This window comes from Gallinula chloropus (assembly GCF_964237585.1).
Source record: "Gallinula chloropus genome assembly, chromosome: 4".
Classification (NCBI taxonomy): Eukaryota; Metazoa; Chordata; class Aves; order Gruiformes; family Rallidae; genus Gallinula; species Gallinula chloropus.
Genome location: NC_140088.1, coordinates 56,628,168 through 56,640,919, shown reverse-complemented (window position 1 = coordinate 56,640,919; position 12,752 = coordinate 56,628,168).

The following is a 12,752-nucleotide window of genomic DNA, read 5'->3' as shown; positions in this document are numbered from 1 at the left end:
GTGATTCCGTGTGATTCTCCCCGCACCGGGTCCGTGTGCGCTTGTCTCAGTCTGTAGGTGGCAGTGAGCATTCACTATGCAACAGCATCTCTAGCGCTGGGCCATGCAGTGAGACACTACTCGCAGGTTCTTACTTTCAGAGGCTTTTTTTCTTGTGGCGTTTTATTTTTTAAATTAAATTCTGCAGGGCTTTAAAGATTGAATCTCTTTGTAAGTGTTGTTGACCTTTTAGCTATAAAACCTCTACTGATTTTTTCTCATTCCGAATGCTGATGTCCTGTGTCCATTCTCTAAGCTAGCATTCATTTAACTACAGCAGGGGTGTATTTTGAAGCTTATTTTTTAAGTGGGGAACAGCTATAACCGTAGCTTCCATAGTATTAAAACAGAGCATGCTAATTCTTCATTCTCTTCCCTTGTTGAAATACCTCTCTCCACTGTTCAGCCAGCCTTTGAAAGCAAAGGATGTGTGAAGGTATCCTTTAAAGCCAATAGACTTGGTGCTGTTTCACTGGGAACCTGGAGCCCTAGGTGAAAAAAAGGCATGTGGAGAAACAGAAGGATGGCTGCTCCCTGGATAGGTGGTGTTGGGAGTGCTCTCAGGCTGTGTGTGTGTCAGGGAGAAGAGATGGATGCCTGCGATAGAGGGTCAGCCTGGTCTGTGGAGAGGGCTTAGCCTGTGGCAAGGAGCTAAAGAAGTCTTCTAGGACTACTAAGAATGAGGTCAGATGTGAGGACAGATTGTAAGGCAAAGTAAGAATCTGAGAGCTTGTCTCGGGTAAACCCCTGCTAGTACCAGGAAAAAACCCCTTAATTCAGGCTGATGCCACCAATGTATTTTTCCAGTAAGGCTGCTTAACTCCCTTTCTAATAATACCTTTGTGTTACAACTTATCTTCTTCCATCCCTAGTAGGCATGTTGGAATATTACAGGTCTCTGGATCTGCATGTAGCAATGTTTTTTCAGTCCCATACTGAGGAAGCAAAGTCTAATGTTTCCAAGTGGGAAAGCTGAAATGGGAGGGAGAAATCCAATATGTTGGAGCATATTCAGCCTTTCATCTTCAATGGGAAATATGATGGGGACTGTACTATTTCTGTCATGTGAGAAGGTTAATCTAGCTTGTTCACTTGTTCATTTTCTCACACTTTACTATTTGTATTATTTAACTCTAGGTTACAGATGGGGCAGTACTAATTTTCAGCTCTGGTCTTTGGAGCAATTTAAATCTCTAGGATGAGTGTAATTGAAATTGGAATGAAATGGAAAAGCCAGTAGGAAAGCCATGTTGTCTCTTTATGTATTGTGTATGCCAGCACCACAAAGGGGGATTATCGCTTTCTCTGCTGTCTCCTGAGAGGAAGCTGTCTGCATGTCATCCATACTTGCATGCTATGCAGTGTTGCAAATATATTGGATTAAATAACTTCAGACTCTTTTTAGCAACCAGAGAGATTCTGTCAGCATGCATCCAGAAGACTTCATAAGATTTCTTAGATTTTCAGGTGGGTTTCTATTTTGAGGGACAGAAGTTAAGGATGTGCAATTATCCAGGGGAGGGCCAAGGGGAAAAATGCCTTTTTTCCTGGGCCTGAAATATGAACAGGGAGTATGTAAAATAAAAAATTGAAAGGAGGAGAGACAGGAATGTAATTAAAGGGTTAATTTGCGGTTAAGAATGCCAGAATTTGGTGGTAGTTCTATCCCTGCCAGGGACATGGGGTGTGCTTTATTTTGGCAGGGAGGAATGCGTGCACCAGCAGCTGCTGAAAATGAAACGCGGTAAACTTGTCACCTGCACCTCTCTCTAAATACATTCCCTTTAGCCTGGGCCCTCAAAGTATAGATACTACTGGCATCACAACCATCTATGTAAAGGTTTGATTCCTAGTTTAAATCACTAGTCTGAGGTCCTGCAGTAGCTGGTGAACAAAGGTAGAGATATCCAAGTGACCTCACCTAAACATTAGGTGGAACAAATAGTCTGTTGCAAATTCCTATTTCCTTTTAATGTACAGATCTCTCACTAAATGCTGATTAAGATGACCCCAATTATGTGAGACAAGTTGCACTTGAAGCTACTATGGCATGCTGTTTTGTGCCTGCGTTTTACTTCCCCCTCCTGTGAAAGCATCTTTCTGTCTTCAGCAGGAGGAGATGGAGATAGGGATGTTGAATAGTGAAGAGCCTACGTGTTGGGGGAAGGGAACAAGGCTACTGGGGGATGAGGAAGTTGCATCTGAGCCCTTTAAGGTCACTCTGGGAACCTTATCAGATAAACAATGAATCCAAAGTGAGGGAAGGCACAGGATGTGGAGCAAAAGCACTGAAAAATAAAAAAAAAATACATGGGAGAAAAGTGTGTTTTACACAGAGAATTTGCAAGATGCTCTTAGTGAAAGAGTATAAAAGGAAATGTCTTTCAGATGAGAAAAGAAAGTAGAAGTAGCAGAGTCAATTACCCTGAGCCTGGGAAAGCAATTTGATATCCAAGAATTCAGATGAAATTTTGTGCCCCTTGGAGTCGGTTTGGTCATTGGAAGTCTGCAGAAGTAGGATTTCTCCCTCACTTGAAATGTCTGGTATATGTTACTGGAGACCTACATTCCTTCCAAGTACAATACATATGCTTAATTCTAAATAAATTAGATCCTAACTTTATAAAGTAAGCTGGTAAACGTGACCCAGGCCAGGGGGACAAGGTAATTATTCCATTCTTAAGGACCTTACCTATGCAGCTATTTTGGCTTTGATTCTGCAAGCTTTTTATTTCATACCTAATCTGAAGCAGATGGGACTCTTCTGTTGAAGTCATTGCCTGCTGACTTGAAGTGTTCTACAGAACTGAGCTAGTATTATACAAAATGTTTGACCTGAAGTTAGAAAAGCAATAAATTGCATTATGCAAACTAAAACGTTGTTTCTGGTCATGTGAGAATCATAGAGCAGTTTGGGTTGGAAAGGACCTTTACAGGTCATCTAGTCCAGCATCCCTACAATGATCAGGGACATCTTCAACTGAATTGGACTCTTTAGAGCCGTGTCCAACCTGACTGTGAATGTTTCCAGGAATGGGGCACTTACCACCTCTCTGGGCAACCTGTTCCAGTGTTTCACCTCCATCCTCATAAAAATCCTTATGTTCAACTTAAATCTAGTCTCCTTTAGCTTAAACCCATTACTTTTGTCCTATTGCAACAGGCTGTATTAAAATGTCTGTCCCCATCTTTTTTTTTTTTTTTTTTTTTCTTTTTACAGACCCTCTTTATGTACAGAAAGGCTGACAGCTTGGAAATGCCTGCGTCCCATTAGCATCTCTCATGAGAACTGCTGGATGTCAGTGTGTCCCTTCCAACCTGAGGAAACCCTGGTGTCCCAGAACCCTACCAGGCCAGGTCTGGAGCCACTTTACCTCAGTGGGTAGGTGCATTCTGTGCCCTCCTAGATGGTTTCCTTGTTTTTTTTTCTTAACATTATTTTTTTTCATTGTTTTTCTACTAAATATTAGTCTGAAGAGACTTGAAAAATATTTACAGAAGTAATAATATTAAATCACAGTAACTGTTAGGCATGATGTGCTGTGGTTATCTGTCACAGCATACCTATGCATGAATGGTGGCAAACAGTAGACCAGGTTAACTGCTGGACTGACCTATAAATAAACTGGATAATAATGAATCAGAGATGTAAGACCTACTTTGTTTCTCTAGAAAGGTAATGGTGATGCTTTCCTGATTGCACAAGTGGCTTTTGTCATTGCTACACTTGACTGCAAAAATGAAGTGATGACTCTGAACTGTTTAAAGGTTAATTAAAAGAAGACAGAAGAATATAAAGTAAAGGCCAGATCTTCCTTCCTTGTTCATGGAAAAGCCCACTGAAGGTCCCTTGACCTTTAAAGTCTGTTGGACTGAGCAGGGAAGGTGGTGTTAAAACAGAGGGCTCTGAGCTGATTTAGGTGTGGTCTCAAACATTTTAGCTGTTTGTGTGTAATTGTTAGCAAAGTTCTAACACCTTGGTATAATCCAATACCAAAACGACTCAAAATTGTTGAACCCTAACCCTTACAGATAGTGGTTCCATAAAATAGGGACATTGACCAAGAAAGTGTGTGACATAGCAGAATCATCAGACTTGTATTGTGTAATAAGCAAGTTTGACAGGGTTTATGGGAGGCACATCTGCTGCCTGTGTTTCACTTCAGTTTTCTGACTAGAAACACATTTTTGATTAAGCAAGCATATTATAGGTTGGTAATGTTTTCTGGTATCAGCTACCATGGGTTTTTGGTCCCTGACTAGGTGTCAGTTACAGCTAAATAATGAGACAGTGTGATGCTTTTTTCTACTGGCTCCAGCAGTAGGAAAGGATCTGTCAACTTTGGCAGCTTACTTGGTCTGGATCATCTTAGTCACAGCACTGGGGTGCATGACACAAGCTGTACTTTCCCCACAGGCTGTGTGTAGCAGTCGTGACCTATGAGGCTCCCCCAACCTGCACATGTGTAAGGATCACCACCACAGTGTTCTCAGGATTCCGCAGTACATGCATCTGCATTTCTGGCAACTTCTTCATTACAAGCTACTACAAAACTGCTATTCCTAATGTAAGCAAAGCAATCAAAATTAGCTTGTTTGGTGTGTAATTTTGTAAACAAGTTAGTAGATGATTAATAGATTAGTTGATGCAATGGGTGGTGAAGATAGCTGACTATGGCAATGAACAATGCTGCTGCACTTCTTGAACAGATGTCCTACCCCATCTTGACAATAGGTCAAGGAATGTTGATCATGAAGCAGGTCGTTCTGAATAGGTGAATTGCATTATGTGAAGTTGATGATATTGCACATGTCCATGAACACAGGTGTATGACCACTGATGGCCACCAGAGACCCTTGACGACCACTGACTCAAGTCACATACATAGTAGGAAGGAGAATATGCAGATAACTTCCAAGAAATCATTATCATAAGACTGCCTTTTCCAAGACACGGAACAAATATGTGAATTTTGATCCTATACGATTTGTTGATCTTGTGGTGTGCATGTTAGGTGGAGCTATCCCCCATGCATCCAGTGGTACAATAACAGAATGCTTACCTTTTAACACTGCGTTGGTGTTGTGAGATTTAGTCCTGGGTTTCAGTGAAACTAAACACTTTATATATGTGTGGATACAGATGTATAAACACTACAAGTTGCTAGAAAATTACCATTAGGAAAGCAAGTATACATGTAGCAGTAGCGAAGCAAATGTATGCATATTACAGAATTCCAACTACAGAAGTATATATAAAGCATATAAATTTATGCAGCTTTACTTGTGTGCAGCTATAAATATATTATATGAGGCGTTGCCAGCAAAACATCAAACTGCTGATTGATGACAGAAAAATCACTGTACAACTCAAAGGCTGGAATCAGGCAGGCATCCCTTCCAGGGTCTGGTTTGTCTGGGAGACCTCATGCAGAAAGGCTCCTTTTGGGTACCTACTGAGTTACTTTTTACACTCCTCTGGAGTAAGATCCATAAGTGGGTATTGGATATCAGTTCAGGGAATAGTTGTTGCTGACTCCTGTTTTGCCGTGGGGCAATGTCGTTGTCAGTGTCTTTGTCCTGCACCCATCAAGGTTTCTTTGTCTTGCCAACTAGTCCCATCATGGAGGCTTAGGATGACCTTATTAGGGATGTTCTCTGCCCATATGGTTACCGGGCTGCCTTTATGGCAGCTCTGTCACTAGGTATACATTATGACACTATTAATAACGAGACAGGCTTGCAAGACTTCTGAAAACCCCAAGATCTAAGAAAGTGACAAAATGCTCAAAAAAGGTACTTCTCAAACTATCTTTATGTTTAAGAATGCTTTGTGAAGTAAACAATCCCTTCTGCTATTTTTTCTCTCTCAAGCTTGGCTCCCTCCTCTTCTGTCCGAGGGGATTAAAAACAAGCTGAGTAGTTTGACTGCAATGTTATAAATGGTGCATTGTGTTCATTTTCATAGGTATGGTATTTACGGTTCACTGGCTTAAGAGTTTATGGCTCGGTTCACAAACCTTGAACATAAAATTGACTGTTCCTTAATGTACTAAGGAGCTTATGATTTGGGACCACTGGGATTAGCATCTGGTATCTAAAATGTTATATATTTAATGTTTTCATAGTTAATGCATTTCATCCGATCTCTGCAATCCATTTCATAGAGGCAACAATGCATCTTATTTACTTAGCATAAAATTCCTATTGATACTACAGAGCTACAAAGTGGTATTTGAGCCTGTTACACTTTGTAGTAAATCTGCCAAACTGCAGATAAAACCTAACCCTCTGCTGCTGGTGCTTGTATGCAAATATTGGGAAGATTTAGTTTCCACATAAGAAAGCAACGACCAACCAGCAAGTCAAGGTCATAAATAAGCTACATTACTACTTAATTAGTATTTCCATGTTCAATGGTTGGTGAATTTTGCATGTGATAGTAGGAGGTAAAATTAAACCACCCACCAGAATCTTTTCTTTAGAATCTATGGACCACTCCTCATTCCTCTGGGATTAGTAGAAGAGGCAATTACGCAAACATAAATTTGTAAATTTATGGTAACTGAATTTTTCAAAACAGAAGTGATTTTGGTGACCAGCTGTTGAAGTTGATGGAAGCACATAAGCCTAAACAAGCTTATGAAATTGAAGTTACCAAATTGTTTTGGTTTAGGGTTTAAGAAGTTTTTGAAAATCATTCTTGGCAAGATGGAGAAGGCGTGGTATTAAGCTCTGAATGACACACATGGACGTACAAGGTGTGTTGAAATTCAGTGGAAGGGAACATAATGAATGCAATACTGCTACGCCAGAAGGGAAAAGATATGGAAAGGTAAAATAGGCCATATTCTTAATAAAGTAACTTTTTGTGTTGCAACATACCATAGCAAAATTAGCAAGCAGGTAGCTTAGAATTAGCGTGGACTTAAAAGTTTAAACCCGGATGTGTTTTTACAATGAACAGCGTATCATTGCCAACCTAACCAGGATGTTTATGGTGAACTTGTGTTGAGAGGGCTCATTTGAACCTATTCTCTTCAGAGTAACTTATTTTTGCTAGTAAATTGTTTTCATAAATAATTTAATTTTTTACAGAAATCAGTGCAAAAAAGAAAAGGGGCCTTTTACTTTAGATTGCAAGAGGAAAAAATGATCTATGGTTGTCTTCAAGTGCAGCCACTACTACTTGTTACAAGGTCACTGATGTTCAATGTATTCAAGAACTCCAAATCTCGTGTCAGTATTGTCCCTCTTTTTTAAGCATGCTTTAGGTTGTTCTCTAGCCAAAGCCAAGGAATGGCAGTGAGAAGCAGTGGGTGTGGAAATTCATGTTCAGGACTAGAATATGATTTACTTCTCTCCTTGCTGCTGATGATGGTAATTTGCTGATACTTAATGCTGCTGAGAAAAACAGCTGACCTTGTTTGCTGTTGCAGTCTCCTATTATTGGGAGTGTAGTTTCACATGGAGTTGTTAATCTCCTCTCTTTGTTTTTGGATTTTTCTTTTGTGGGATTATTGAAGAGCTCTTTCTGCTCACATTTGGTTTGGTTTTTTAGTGGATGTATGTTTAAAGAAATACATCACTTTTTCCAGTGGTAACTGATTTTATTAGTATCATAGCCCAGTGCATGTAAACCCATATGCAGTAAGGCTCAGCTGTAAGAGTTATTCTAGTAAAACTTTTCCGAGGTATCCTTGCGCAGAGAGCCAGCCAAGCCCAGGGCCTGTGCTCTTGTAAGCAGACTGAGCAAGATGAGGTGGCCAACTGAGGGAGTTCCATCAGCTGCTGTGATTGATAGGAGAGGTAAAGTAAAGAATTCAATCACCTCCCTATAGTCATTTCACCACTGCAGCTGATCAGTTAGCAGAACCTTAGCAGGAATTTCAGACACTTTCTCCCACTTCTGGCTTGAACAGATTTGTCTCTGACTCTGGCAGTTTTCAAAGACCTGTAGCACCTGAAGAAAGCCTTTGTTTTGTACTAATAAAGTGTGTCTGGTTTAGACTTGGAAAAGCCTTTTTTCAACTATAGCATAACCCTGAGCAAGTTGATTTGCTCTTAAAAGTGCTTCATTTCCAGACAAGCCAGAATAAATGGTCAGAAGTTTTCAATTATGCTTCCAATAAAGTTTAAGGGCACATGATGTGATGCTGGGTGATTCGTGCTTTGACAGTGCATTGTCAAGAATTATTTGGAACACCTCAAATTGTGAAGAAGATAGATGGAGAGACCTTATCACTCCCTACAACTACCTGCAAGGAGGGTTTAGGGAGTTGAGGGTTGGGTCTCTTCTCTCTGGTAACAAGTGATAGGACGAGAGGGAATGGCTAGAAATTGCATTGGAGAGATTTAGGTTAGATATCAGAAAGAATTTCTATACTGAAAGGTGTTAGAAATGACAAAAGGTCCTAAAAACAGGACTTAAGGTAGACAAGTAGTGAAGCAGTAATTTATTATACATTCTTGCAAGACCGGGTGACCTAACAAAGCAGGCACACTTTTGGTCAGTGCCTGCAGCCTTTTTATACCATACATCTATACATATTCATCACCTGTCCCGCTTCGTATTAAGATGAGTTCAAAGAGGTGGTTTCCATAAACTCCTCCCAATTGCGTCTGCGCATTGTCCTGTGGTAGTGGTCGTCGGGGGTCTCAGCGATGAAGGCTCCGAGTCTTCCTCAGGTTGAACCTTTCACCTCCTTCCTCTGTTTGACTATGGATTTTACAGGCTCAACCCAGGCGCCCCATCCACAGCAGTACACAGTATAATACACATGGCATGTCTGGGACATTCCCACTTCCATTGGTGAAGTAAATTAAAATGTATGAGTCCTTTTGTCTGGGACAACTGCTTACTGGCAAGTAGTTGTCTTTATCTTAACTTTCCCGGCAACTGACATGGCCTAGGGCTGAAGGAAGTCAAAGCTCCATACAGGTTTCAGATTGCACATGTTAATTTTGTGAAAGGTTTGTTCTCTCCTGATCAAAATTATTAGATTTATCGAGACCCCACATCGTTTTTCCTGTTTGACTTGATGTACAATCAACATGATTGAAGCCTGTTCGTTGAGCCTGATTTCCTTAAATTCCAGCCCATGTCCTCAGTCACGATTTAACCCCTTATCTCATTGTCCAGGATCATCTGCATCTTTTAGCAGAGCTATGTACTCAAATTGAACCCTTGAGAACAATATTCCCCCTTATTTTCCTAAATCCTTTAAGCCAGTAAATAATACAATAACATTTTTCAGTTTGCAAAAGCAACATTTCTTAGCACTTTCCACAAAAGGGTAGTTAAGTACTGGAAATGGCTGTCTAGGGAAGTGGTGGAGTCACCATCCCTGGAGGTATTTAAAAGGTGTGTAGATTAAGTTCTTGAGGACATGGTCTTTGGTGGACTTGACAGAGTTAGGCTGTGGTTGGACTCGTTCTTAAAGGTCTCTTCCAACCAAGTGATTCTATAATTCTAGACTGGCAAGAAACACCAAACCTTTCAGTGGTGAATCTGTAAAGCTGGCAGCAAAGGCAACTGGGTAACAGCCTCTCAGCACTGTGAGGATGGTGGGAACGGGGATCTGCATCACAGGAACACTCTTGGAATCTCAGAGCTAAACCCATGATCTGAAACAGAAGAATACATGAATTAAAACTGCATACAGGGCCAAACCAGCCACCTGCATGCACAGAGGGGTGCATCCATAACGGACATCCAGGGCAAGTGTGTTTGATGCTCATAGTGTTGCTTGACCAATACTCTTGTAATTGTTAATACCTATACTGAAAAGACAAGGAGATTCCCCAGGAGTGCTCCTGTACTAACATTGTTAACCAATCCTGCAATGTTTTCTGATTTTTTTCTGCTTAAGAGCAGAGTGTTGAATAAAAATATCTTGAGAATCAAGAAATCTGTTCAGTATGTATTTATTTGGAGTCCATGATTAAGTAAACCTCGGTAATTCAGTACTTGGTGTGTTGTTTGTTTTTGTTTATTTCGGAAAAAAACAAAATCAAAAGTTCCTTTACTTTTCCTAGGAAATGTTGTTGGTAGCAAAATCATTAGGCTTCCTTGTCTGTTCCAAGCCAAGTTCTGCATACCCCTGAATGCTAGGGGGCAAATTCCTAAACTACTTCATTAGAGAAGAACTGCATGGAGAATACAATTTTTTTTAACACAAAGTGCTTGGGGAGTTTACCCCAGAGTATTGAAATTAGTCATTAATCAAAAAAGCAATTTGGGCATTTGATAATCATTACCAGTTTAAAGGGCTAGATTCTATTTTAAGGATTTCAGCAGGGCAAAAACACTTCAGCTATCACTAGAGAATATCCAATCTACACAGCAATTTAAACACTGTATCTCCAACAGCCATATGTGGCTTAATTTTCACAGCTTTTTGTAACCTATCATATAATATTTATTCATAACAGAGAAAAATAACCTTCACTAAAACAAGTATGCTTAATGTATTGTCCCTGGCACATTTAAAAGCAGTCTGCAGAGTTCCTTCTAGGACATGTTGGAATGAAGCATCTTGCCATGCTGAAGTCTAATGGGCAGCTTCAAGCTGAGCTCATGTATGCTTACACAGAGGCTCTGTGGGGAAAAATAACTGGCATTTGTGGTAGGACAAAGGATATAGTAATTTTCAGAATGTTATTGCTTGCTCTTTTATGTGACAATAATACTACTAGCTTGGTCCAGTGTAACTCCAGATAGTAAGGAGGAGGCAGGCATTTATAGTAATTTAGCATTCCAAATTTCCATATACTTTAGTCTTTTAAAAATAACTTTATAAAGATATATTGCTTTACTGACCCATACAGGTTTTGTTATTTGGGTGTGTTTTCTTAGAAAGGGTTATTTGCACTTGCTATATAAAAACATGGATGTATTTCAAAATAAAATGGAAGCTGTCAGTCATAAGCCACCTTCCTGTTTTCTCTTGTCTGTAGCAGAACCCCCTCCTTCCTAAGAGGGTTATTCTTTTCCTTGATGTAAGGTAATAAAAGGCATTCCGTGTTTAAAAAAATATATATTTTCTGTACTCAGCTCCTAATGGAATTTTTGTAAAAGTAATTTACTATTATATACATTATGCTTCTACAATGACTCATATTTATTGCAGGTATATTTTTGGATAGCTTCTGTTTTCTTTCTGTGACGACAGACAACTATTCTTGAGTTATGGTATGAGCAAAAGGAATGTTTTAGCCTTATCAGAAAATGTCTGGGTTTACTGTTAATAAAGGTCTAATAAGCTGGAGTTTGGGTCAGTTAGTAAAAATGATGTATGGATGCATCTGCATTTCTACAAGCTTTGTAGTGATCAGATGCAAATTAGGAAATTTGGTAGGTAAAAGGTCATGCAGGTAGAATCTGTGATCTATTTATACAGAAGGAATAAATGTGATTTAAACAGTCTATACCTTTATCTTACCAGATTTAAACTGAATTAACTTTCAAGTGGATGGGAAGTTTACTAGGCAAATACATGGCACAGGCCTATGTAGTATGAAGGATTAGCAAATAGCATTCTATTGCTAACTAACCCATCTTTATCCTCTGTATGTTAACCCTGTCAGGTCTGTGGTGGAAGAAAAAAGGCTTTAGGACATGATGCATGAGTTGGCTATTACCTGTTTGAGCCTTAATCATAAGTACTATAGTAGAGCTGTACATGCACTCCTGTCTGTGCTAAGACTGTGGCTCTCTGATGGAGCTGCTTGCTCTCTGATGGACCAATCAAAACTGTTACCCTTTTAACTGTGTAACTCCAACAAAGTCTGCTCTTTGCCTACTGACCTGGAGAATACATTGAGCCCTTCACTGAAAAATGTAGGAGGGGTGTGTGAGGAAACTTAACTTGAAAGCTAGTGTGTCTCCCTGGAGTAAAATCTCAAATTTAGTTAGGGAAAAAATAATCCAAACTCAAAATAAAAACAATCCCAACTTCTTCCTTCTCTTGTCAACTTGCACAAAACTATTAGGAGGAAGGTAGACTTCATTAAAGTCCTTACAAAAGGTAGAAATGAACATTTCTATCTTCCACATAGGTAGAAAAAAGCTCAAAACTCTTTCAGATTATCTAATGGATTTACAGATAAGAACTTTTGGCAGAAATAATGCAAATATTACACAATATCATAGGAAAAAATATAGACAGTCACAGAATCACAGAATCACAGAAAGGTTGGAAAAGACCTAAAAGATCATCCAGTCCAACCATTCACCTATTACTACTAGCTCCCACTAAACCATGTCCCTCAATACAACATCCAGTCCTGAAAGTTGATATCACCCTGCTCTGCTGAGAGTCCATTTATTTTTTTCCTTCTAAGTTCTTAGTGAAAAGTCTACAGGAAAAGAATATTTTCTGCTGGGAAATTGACTAAAAATATAGGAAAGGCTTCATCTTCTGAATTTAAGCCTCACTGAAGTATATATGAAAATGCCTATTAATTTCATCATCCATGAGGTTATGACCACCTTAGGGAAGCCTATGGTTGCGCCACATACACCTGAGACGCAAATACCTTTACAACAATGTGGTATAATGAATACAAAGGGCAGAGTTGAACTGTACAGCTGTAACAAGTAAAATAAGAGGCTTCAGTGGCATGTAAGAAGTAATACCATCCAGTTCCTTATCAGATAAATTGCTACCAGATTCACAGTGGCTTCAACCACCCTCATTGCTCTGTGAAAA